This window comes from Myotis brandtii, unplaced genomic scaffold (assembly GCF_000412655.1).
Source record: "Myotis brandtii unplaced genomic scaffold, ASM41265v1 scaffold82, whole genome shotgun sequence".
Lineage (NCBI taxonomy): Eukaryota > Metazoa > Chordata > Mammalia > Chiroptera > Vespertilionidae > Myotis > Myotis brandtii.
Genome location: NW_005371324.1, coordinates 2,928,808 through 2,940,514, shown reverse-complemented (window position 1 = coordinate 2,940,514; position 11,707 = coordinate 2,928,808).

Genomic DNA, 11,707 nt, shown 5'->3' with positions numbered 1-11,707 from the left:
TTTTGATAATAAATCTGGTACCATTACAAAGACCCCATTTACTATTGAGATTTCTCAATAGCATGATGATTGCACCCACTTTCAATTTTAATTTATGACATGGCATTCCCAAAGGAGTAATACTATTCAGAAATTCAATGGGAAATTTTTCCATTTCAGCATCATCTGTGGAATCAATGGAATCATCACTCAAATATGTGTGAAAATCTCCATCGAGTATATCCAAATTTTCTTCATTTAATTTTTTTAATATATTTTATTGATTTTTTTACAGAGAGGAAGGGAGAGAGATAGAGAGTTAGAAACATCGATGAGAGAGAAACATCGATCAGTTGCCTCCTGCACATCTCCTACTGGGGATGTGCCCGCAACCCAGGTACATGCCCTTGACCGGAATTGAACCTGGGACCTTTCAGTCCACAGGCCAACGCTCTATCCACTGAGCCCTCTCTCAATCCAGGACTGCTGGCTCCTAACCACTCACCTGCCTGACTTCCTGATTGCCCCTAACTGCCTCTGCCTGCCAGCCCGATCACCCCCTAACCGCTCCCCTGCTGGCCTGATCGACACCTAACTGCTTCCCTGCTGGCCTGATTGCTCCAAACTGTCCTCCCTGCTGCCCAATGGCCCCCAACTTCCCTCCCCTGCAGGCTTGATCGCTCCCAACTTCCCTCCCCTGCCAGCCATCTTGTGACGACATGGGTGCGGCCATCTTGTGATGATGCAAGGGTGTGAGGGTCAATTTGCATATTACCTCTTTATTATATAGGATGCATATGCTTTCCTTTCCTCTTTCTAAGATTGACATTGCATGTACATGGACACCTACATGCTTGTTGCAAAAGGCTAAGGTCATATGAAAACCTAGAATTCTCATACAGTGCTGGTGGGAATATGCAGTTATTTTGAAAAATTATTTTTTAAATATAAAAAAATGTTAATGTAAACTTCTACAGCTAAGCAATTTAATTCCTAGAACTCTACTCAAAAGAAATGGAAACATGTATTCACATAAACTTGAATGTGAGTGTTCATAGAAACATGATTATGTGATAATAAAAGTTGCAGACAATTCAAATATCTATTAACTGGGGAATGGATAACAAAAGATGCATATGCATACAATGGAATAGTATTCAGCAATAAAAGGGAAAATGTAGTGATTCATATTACAACATGGAAGAATCTCAGAAACAGTATGGTGAGTGAAAGTATTCATATACAAAAGGCTGCATATTGCATGATGCTAATGATAAGAAATGTCCAGAAAATGCAGGTTTACAGAGACAGACCAGTGTTTGCATGGGAATAGAGGTGAGAGTGGGGGTTGACCACAAACAAGCTCAGGGAATTTTGGCAGGGATAGAATGTTAAAAAAATCAGATTGTCCCAGCAGCTGCCAAACTCTGCATTTACTACAATGATTTGTATATTTACTTACAACAGGCAAATTTATGCTATGTGACTTACACCTTAAAATTTTATAAATAAATAAAAAAGATAGGAAAAGAAAACACTGCTACAGTGAATACCCAATGCACATTTCATTCTACATTATTATTATTATTATTATTATTTTTGTTAATCTTCACCCAAGGATATTTTTTTCCATTGATTTGTAGAGAGAGTATAAGGGAGAGGGGTGGAGAGGAAGAGAGAGAGAGATAGAGAGAGAGAGAGAGAGAGAGAGAGAGAGAAACATTGATCTGAGAGAGACACATTGGTTGTCTCTCACAGGCGCCCCAACAAGGACTGGGGATGGAGCCTACAACCCACATACAGCCCACTTACATGCCCTTGACCAGGAATTGAACCCATGACCCTCTGTGTGCAGGCTGATACTCTAACAACTGAACATTCAGGCCAGGGTGCACTCTACATATTTTAATGTGTATTTCAAGTATAATTTACTAGACATGAAATTATAAGGAAATTATTTTGCATTTTTAAAATTTTATAAATAGTGCCAGAATGCTTTCTGTAGGAATTAAAGCAATTTACTCTCTTACAGTAAAATCTAAGAAAGCATGATTCCCCAAGGTTTGACCATATTTTATATTATTAGACTTGGATTTTAACATTCTAGTACTCTGTATATACTTTTAATTTTCATTTACCTTACTATAAGTAAGGCTGAGAACCTTTTCATATATTTAAAAACCATCTGTATGCCTTTTTGTGCACATGCTATTGGTATATTTTATATTTGCATTGGGGTTTTCCTTTTATTGATTTCTAAAACCTCTTTAAACATTATAAACTTCAGCCCCTTGCCTGCGTTTTAGTTGCAAATATTTTTTCTACTTTGACATATATCTTTGACTTTGGACTAAATGTATTTCATTAAGTGTTTTAATTTTCTTTTCATTTCACCCTTATCTTTTAACTATGTAATCCAGTCTCCTTTTAAAAATATGTTTTTATTGATTTTAGAAAAAGAGAGAGAAGAAGGAAGAGGAAGAGAGAACAAGAAACATCGATGAGAGTGAACCATCCATCAGCTGCTTTCTGCATACCCCCTACTGGGAACCGAGCCCACAACCCTGACATGTGGACTGACCTGGAATTGAACCAGCAACCTCTCAGGCCCCGGAGGATGCTCAACCAACTGGGCCACACCAGCCAGGGCTATTGCTGGTAATTCTACTTTCAGCCTTGATCTAATGTGAATTTATTCTCTATAATATAGAAGAATTTAAAAATTAAAGACTTACCATGTTATTCCTGCCCTCATACTCTTTAAAATGCTCTCATTTCATTCAAAATTAAGGGGGGTAGGAAATCTTACAAATCCCTGTAAGAAATACTGCTGTCCTACTTCTCGACGAGTCTAAATTGTATTCTACTCTTCTCTCTCTTAGTTCTGGCCACAGGGTAGAAAAAAATCTCCTGGTAATGTGTAACTTCAAAGCCACCCTTACTGTTACAATATTTCCTATGAAATAAAATAACTTCCCTTGACCCACATACCTTAAAGCTATTGGCAGAATTCAAAACGTTGGTATATCCTGAGAAACCTCAAGCTGAAATTTGTTTCAGAGTGTTCCCAGTTTGGCAGTCCTTTGAGATGAGTGGAAGAATGAAATAAAAGTCCTCTCTGGAGAAAATCATGTTTAAAACAGGTCTCAAAGAATTTTCTCAGATAAAGTTCCAATGAACTTTATGTCAAAAAGCATTACTAGAAAAAGAGACCATGAAAAAGAGCCAGCAGAAACAATAGACAACAAAACCTTGCCTGCAGTGAATTCAGATATGGAAATCATCAGGTGCAGAATATAAAATCTGCATCTAAAAAGAAAAAAAGAAGCCATTGAAATTATGGGTTAGAAATAGGTGACTATAAAAAAAAAGCCACCAGGTAGTTTTGACTAAGGACAACAGAGAGCTTTTAGAAAGAAACTGGGAAGTATCCCTCAAAGCATGAAATGTCAGATTGTACAAAGACAAAAAGGAGATTCATAAATCGAAAGAGAGATATAAATAAATTATACAAAATGCAACACAATGAGAAAGAGTGTCAAGAATGTAAAATAAGGATTAAAATATGTAGAGGACAGAGAAAGAAGTTCTAGATCTCATCTGGTGATCTAGAAGTAGATAATAGAATGTGGAGAGGAAATATTCAAAGATAACATTTTTATAATCGAAAATGGACAAATTACCAGATAAAAGAAATAATAGATTTCTAGCAGGAGAAATAAAAAGAAATCCTTTCAAATACATCTCAGAGAGAAAATGCATATTAGAAACGTAAAAGAGTTGATCTTTGAAGAAAAAATAAATGAGAGATAACATATTAGACTGAGTCATATTAAATTTCCATTTTTTTGTAGATTAAAATGGTCAAGTAGCTGCAATTTCATATATGATTCAAGCTAAACAACAGTACATCTGTTGAAATCCTATATAATAAAAGCCTAATATGCTAATTGTCCCCTCAACCGGGAGTTCAACCACTCACTATGATGTGCACTGACCACCAGGGGGCAGCATGGAACATAGCAGGCGTTGGTGATGCGGTGCTGGCAGCGGGCAGCAGTGGAGGCACTGCCGGCACCAATGTGCCCCAATGAGAGCGGGACAATGGCAGGATAATGAAGCAGGTGAGCGGGCGGTGCCAGGCCAAGGTGGGTGTGAGTGGGGCCCAATTGCCCCGCCAATTGCCCCGCAGAGTGTGACCAGCAGCTGCAGCGGGGGGCAGGGCCACCGCCCGGCTCCCAGATGCTAAGGGGGCCGGGCAGGGACCCGATAGCCCAGGTGCTGCCCAGGGCCCAGAGGTCAGTTGGGACCTGCCCTTCCACCCCAGATGCTCACGCTTCAATTGCCAGCCAGGCCTAGGAACCACACCCGTGCACACATTTTGTGCACAGGGCCTCTAGTATATATATGGTGGTCTACATACCTTTTTTCTGGAAGAATGTGAGAGTACTAATTATAATCTTAGCCTTTGGAAAAGTAACTGTGATTTGGAATTAATAGACGGTGGGCGGGAGACATAGGCATCCTATTTTACCCTTTTTATTGTTTGAGTATTTTGCTTATGCAATATTAAAAGTTTAAAGTTAAAAGTACTCTATATGCTGCCAGAGGAGAGGGGAATTGGGGAGCTGGATGACAGAAGGTGAAGGCATTAAGCAAATATACACATACACACATAGCAGACAACAGTGTAATAATAGCCAGAGGAAAAGAGAGGTTGGGGTAAATAAACAGAGGTTGCCAAAGGAGAGGGGGATGGGGATAGAAAGAGACTTTGCTTGGGGGATAGGTGCACCATGCAGTGTACAAATGATGTTTTATTGTGTCATACACTTGAAACCTGTATGCTTTTGCAAACTAAAGTCACCCAATAAATTCAATAAATAATACTCTAGTTCCGGCCTACGTGTCTCAGTTTGTTGAGCATCAAGAGGAGGCAGCCAAGGATGTTTCTCACTCACATTGATGTTTCTCTCTCTCCCCCTCTCTCTCTCCCTTAAATCAATAAAGCCACATTTTAAAAATACTCTATATACAGAATTTATATACATTTTGGAAAATTTAGTATGGAATTAAAGTAATATATACTAGATTTTAGTAACACTCAATGCATACTGACACACTTTCCTTTGCTAGAAACTTCAATGGATGATTTTACAGTTAGTTACCTATGGATTACTTATTTGACAGCTTCAGTGCTCTGAAATATGAAATCTGTGAGCATGGGACAGACCTGAGTTGGTGAGAAGATAGGTCAAACAAGATTTTAGCTGAACTGGATGTGAAAATGAAGGTTTGATTTATCTGGAATGGATATTTCGATACAGAAAGTGCTGAAATGGACTCTTTCTTTACATAAAAATGATCAAGATGGAAAAAAGAAGAAGGGGTGAGAAACAAGAAGAAATACTAGAACCTGCCTAATATCTCTTCAAGAAATAAGGAAAAGAGAGCCAACAGATTGCAAAAAAAAGTATCTTTGAAAGCATTGGCTGCAGGAACAGTCATTTCCTTGTTTATACACTTATTGGATTTTAAGTGTCAAGTAGTTCAATTAAGTCACAGTATTATAAATTCTAAATGTCTGTTGCAGGAATGCAATTCAACAAATGTTGAATACTATCTATCACATGGCATGGTGTTCTCTAAAAGGCAGATCAAGTAAGAACAGATTTTTTCCCCTTTGCTCTGTTTTCTTATGCAAAACTTTTATGATCTCAGACATATGTTAACTTTCATGACTTAAAGCTACCATGATGCACCACCACAACCTCTACTAATGGTTATGAACTGGGAAGAAGAAGCTATTTTTATTCAAAGTACAAGAAAGTTAATAACAGCAAAGAATTTATAAGTTTGGGATGTCGCCTATTTGCATGGATATGTTAATAGATTTTTTAAAAATATACTTTATTGATTTTTTACAGAGAGGAAGGGAGAGAGATAGAGAGTTAGAAACATCAATGAGAGAGAAACATCCATCAGCTGCCTCCTGCGCACCCCCTACTGGGGATGTGCCCGCAACCACAGTACATGCCTTGACCGGAATCGAACCTGGGACCCTTCAGTCTGCAGGCCAACGTTCTATACACTGAGCCAAACCGGTTAGGGCTTAATAGATTTTTTAAATCTATTTTTTGTATCTGTGTGTGGGACATAATCTGTTATTTACTTAATGATCCAAACAGAAGCTATTTATTAGGCTTACTATTGCCACCTTTCCAAGGTTGAAGATAGAGAAAAATGGAGAGATTTCTTTCATTTCCAACCAGCTGGTGATCCACCATCAGAGACAATTGTTCCAGCAGGGCTGCTTGTGCCTGGATAACTGTAAGTATTTCTATTTTGTGTTAATTCCCTGGGGATGGATGGGGGGAGAAATCTGACCTTTTCTTAAACAATGATACCAGCATGAGGAGTCCCAACTTAATCTCAAAGCCAACTTAAGAATAACGCATGCAAGTAATAACACTAATTTGTGGCTCTGATGAACCCTGAAATAATGAACAAGAAAATGATACTGCTTAACAAAATAACAAATCAGGAGACTAGTTTTGAAGAGTTGTCACAAGCCACTGGTCTCTAGCCCTGCTTCTGAGGTTCTATCTATCATCTATCTATCTATCTATCTATCTATCTATCTATCTATCTATCTATCTATCTATCATCTATCAATCATCTATCATCTATCATCTATCTATCTACCTACCTACCTATTATCTATCATCTATCTCTATGTCTACATATAGATACACCTGGATATATCTATACATCCACATATATCTCAAAATATAATTGAACAAGGCCTTGTCTATACATATATAGCTCTTAAAATTTTTCAGTTAATTTAGCAACCAGCATATTACATCCTGTAGACAGTTGCTCAAGCTCTCTGCTTTACTAATCTTTAGTACCTGAGCAACCAAAACTTGGTATCTATAAAGGGGACCTTGAAGTCCTAGCATCTCAAGTTATGAATTAAGAGAATTAAGAGAGAGTGTTTATGTGACTTTCCCAAAATCGGTGGTGTCTGCTGTCAATCTGCACTAGACTCAAAGGCTTGCGTGACCTGTCTCAGCTTTGGTAGGTAATTAAATGGGTAGAATGAAATCCTTGATTCCTTTCTCACTGTGAATTAATTTCCCCAGTCTAGGCAGAAGTGTCTAGGAGCAGAATGACATTCTTCACCAGCTTAGTAGGCCAGCCAGTCAAATATCGCCGTCTGTTGCCATGTGGTGCATTGTGGAGCTGACACACATTTAGCCTTTAAGGAAAGGGCATGTAATTGCATCAGTATGTTGTGAAGCCCATTTAAATCTGGTAAGTGTACTGCAATTCTTTGTTAGCAATTATAAATTCACAGTGGTAGGTGATAGGAACAGAGACGGAAATGGGATGTCAGGAAAAATGAGGATCACTTGCTGGCAACTGTCTATTCAGTTGCCAAAAAATGAAACAGTTTGAGTTTCATTATGGTATTAGTGCTACTGATTAGAAGCTAGCAGTTAATTTTTATGCCCCCTGCCATACCCACCTTTGTTCTCATGAAGAAACAGATTTAGTTTCCAATGCACAGGGTGATGCCATATGAAAAAGAGCATTTCTCCAAAGAAAGGTATATTAAAAATGAAGTATTTCTTTATAAAATTGTAACAATTTAAACTGCACTAACAGGCACATAATGAGGAGAGTAAAAATCAAGAATTTTTTTAACCCTAAGTATAACTGTCCAATATACACATGGTGTCTGAATGTGTTGACCTTGTTTGAATTATAGAATTTTCAGAAAGACTTTGGCAGAGCACAAATAAGCAGAACTTCCAATTTGTTGAAAAGTGAAAGTGGTGGGGATAACACAATGATAATATTCAGTTTTACACTACATTTAATTCATAAATAGCATTCTTTTTTTTTTAAAGTCAAATATGGGGATGCAGTCAAACCACACCTCAAAAACATGAATCATTTTGCTGTACCCCTCCTTCCACCCCCCGCATGGACAGATCCCATAACTGCCAAGTGGGTAGTTAAGTGGGTAGTAGCAAGTGGGTTTAATAGACAAGGTAACATAATGCACTTTGTATAAATCTCCCAAACACATTTAAAAGCCCAAGTATTTTATATGTGGATATAACTTAACTCAGAGTTTGAAACTTAGGGAGGACTAGAGGAAAGTTCTTCAACACCATTGCTTTCCTTTTTTTCATTAAACCTAACTCTTAATCAGCAATCTGGCTTTCCTAAGCACCCCGATGCAGTGTCCAACCACTCCTCCAAAACCTCCATCAGAAAAAAATCACTATCTAATATCACCTCTTTTTCTCCTGTGCTACTGCAAATCCCCAGCTCTTTTTTTTTTTAGTTTCCAATTTCGAAATACCTCCTCCTTCCCAATTATCTCCCAACATATTTTTTCCTCAAGAATCTGCAGATGATGGCAATAATTGGTAAATGAATAATATATGGGGATGCTGTGATTAGCTGAAATGCCAGTCTTATCTTTATTGCAAATCAGCAACTTAAATTACATTGAAATAGACCATTTTCTTATTTCTGGATTTGGAAAAAATGTGTATTTATTTGGGACGCTAATGAGAAAATGAGAGTTAGATCTCTTATTACCTAATTTTGAGAATACATTAAAGCTAAATCATGTATTTTCTCAGTATAGGGAATATCATATTTCAAATTACACATCTGCAGGACTAAAGTTGATCATTGAGCTTACATATAAACATTCTTCTGTAGAATTTTTAGTAATTTTAATGGGAATTCATGATGATGAATTGAAGCTCATGGTGAACTGAAAAGCAGGATGAGCTCATTAATCAATTCAATACAGTACCTGTCACAGGTAACTTTAGAATTATCTATTTCCTTCTCATATCTGGAAAAGCCTAGTTGCCCAATGACTATTGATAAAATGTCATAGTGAAAAAAAGTCTGAAATTGAAGTATAGTTGCTTTGACATAAAGTACTTGAATTATTAAAGAAGAGCAATGTTTGGCATTACATCAACTCTCTTAGATACCCACAAGTCAGTGCTTTATATGAATTTAGAAGGAAGACTTGAAATAAATTAGATGCTAATTATATAATTTTGACCGAATAAAGAAACTACAACATAGGCACTGAATTAATAGATGATGACTCCCAAATTTGAATATTAAGCCTGGATTTTATGCCTAAATTTGAATCTTAAGTCCTGAATTCTAATTCAAACTCCAGCCTTACAGTTCAACTGTCTACCAGCTGTGGGCAAACTACGGCCCGCGGGCTGGATCCGGCCCGTTTGAAATAAATAAAACTAAAAAAAAAAAAAAAAAAGACTGTACCCTTTTATGTAATGATGTTTACTTTGAATTTATATTAGTTCACACAAACACTCCATCCATGCTTTTGTTCCGGCCCTCCGGTCCAGTTTAAGAACCCATTGTGGCCCTCGAGTCAAAAAGTTTGCCCACCCCTGGTCTATACCATCTCTGCATAATGAGCACTGTCTCAAGTTTAGTGTTACCAAGATGGAATTCTTACCTTTAATCCTCAAACCTGCTTCTGCCACCATTTCAGTAAGGAGACCACAGTCACCCTAGAGCCCAAACCAAAACTCAGAAGTCTAACTTGAGTGCACGCTTTTGCTCACTTCTCAAATCTAATCATGAATAAACCTCAGTATATGTCCATGCACTTCTTACCATCACCACTATTGTTACCCTAATCAAAGTCATTATGATTTCTTGGCAAGATCACTAATTCAACTGTTTTACTTCTTGCCACAGTATGATCCAAATAAACAATGGCTTAAAAGCTAAAGCAAATCATGCCAATTCCTACTTTTAAAAAAATGTATCATTTTCTTCACTTAAAATGATTGCCAAACTCTTTATAGACTTAAAATCAATATATGTACTGGTTCCTGCTAAACATTCAGACCTCATATTGAATCACTCTCTCCATTACTTATTTTCTTCCAAAAGTACTGGAATTCTTATCTCAAGCTTGTTCTCATCTCCAAGCCTTTGCAAAATTCTTCCCTCTGTTTAAAATTACTTCTGCTTGGCTTTCTCACGGCTGGCTCCTTCCTGCCATTCTGATGTCTGTTAAAAATCAGTTTAAGTATCAGATTTATTCCCTGACATAGACTGTGGTAGCCACTCAGAGGATCCCTATCTCTTTGCTTTATTTTAATTCTCTACATAGCACTTACCATATCTCATATTTCTTTAGTATGTAGGTTATTTCTTTAGTACCCATCCAAGCATGAAATGTACCTTCTATTCTCATGTATATAATACTGATTAGTGCATTTTGGCATTTTATATATATTTTCCAAATAAATTGGTTAATGAATAATATATTTTCAATTGCATAATTGCCGTAACTTGGTAATTGTGAGGAAGAAAATAGTCTAAAAATAGTAAAAATGTGAATCTACATGCCAACATCATATTTTAGAAATTAAATTCATTTTGTGTCCCATGTTTGTACTGGGTTAGAATATTTGCAAGTTTACCTTATCCTTTTGGATTATGAAACTTTTAACATAACAACACTTAAAATATCCATATATGATAATGTAAAGGCTATTATATTCCATGCAATTATTTAAATGCTTTACACATGTTAACCATGTAATCTTTGTGACACTCTAATAATACAAATTTTATTTTTTAGATGAGGAAACTACTCACAGAAAAATTAAACAACTAGCTTGAGGTTATATGATTAATAAGTAGCAGAGTTGGGAATCAAACCTACAGCCTGGATTATCTATATTCATAAGCACTAAATTATATTGCCTCTTTCTTTAAATGCAATTTAACTCATTGGGCCAATATTTCACAATCATACATTGATAGGTTACTGTGCTAATTGCAAAGTATTAAATATTTTAGATGAAAGACAAATATTACAGTTATATTCTTCAGAAAGATTTTATTCTAATAGGTTTAGCAGAAAAGTTAACAATTACTGAAGTGCCAGTTATAATGAGTGTAGAAATGTTTGTTAAATAAAAGTGGCAGGAGTCATGTGAACTCATAAAAATACCTTGTAAGAGCATCTGACATATATTGATGGAGGGAATTTGCCAGCCAAAGGACCCTGGAGGAGCTTATGTTTGAGCTAAACCTCTATGCATCAGTAGGGGTTACAGAGGAGAAGAATGGGCATGCCCCTGGCGGAGGAACACAGCAAAAAGTCTAAACACCTGCAGCGGTTCTCAACCTGTGGGTCACAAACAATGAAAATACGTCCTGCAGATCAGATATTTACATTACGATTCATAACAGTAGCAAAATGACAGTTATGAAGTAACAATGAAAATAATTTTATGGTTGGGGGTCACCACAACATGAGGAACTGTATTAAAGGGTCGCGGCATTAGGAAGGCTGAGAACCACTGGAAGTCAAGGTCTAACCTGGTACATGTTTTATGTTACAGAGTTACACTGAGATATTAGACATTCTCAGTGTGCCTGGCTTTCTTTCTGGCTGTCGCTAACATGTTTTCTCACGGGAATCAGTCCTTTAATTTTTACATTCAGTGGCCTTCCTGAACTACTGACCACAAAGTCAACTGTAGGTCATTGCAATGGAGCTAATTTTTTCTTATTCTATACAAAAGAAGAAACAAAAGAGCTGAAAATGACCTAAATAAGGAATTTTAAAACTTGTGCAAATAAGCAAGTTTAAAACATTTAAACAATATAAATAATTTCGAAATGC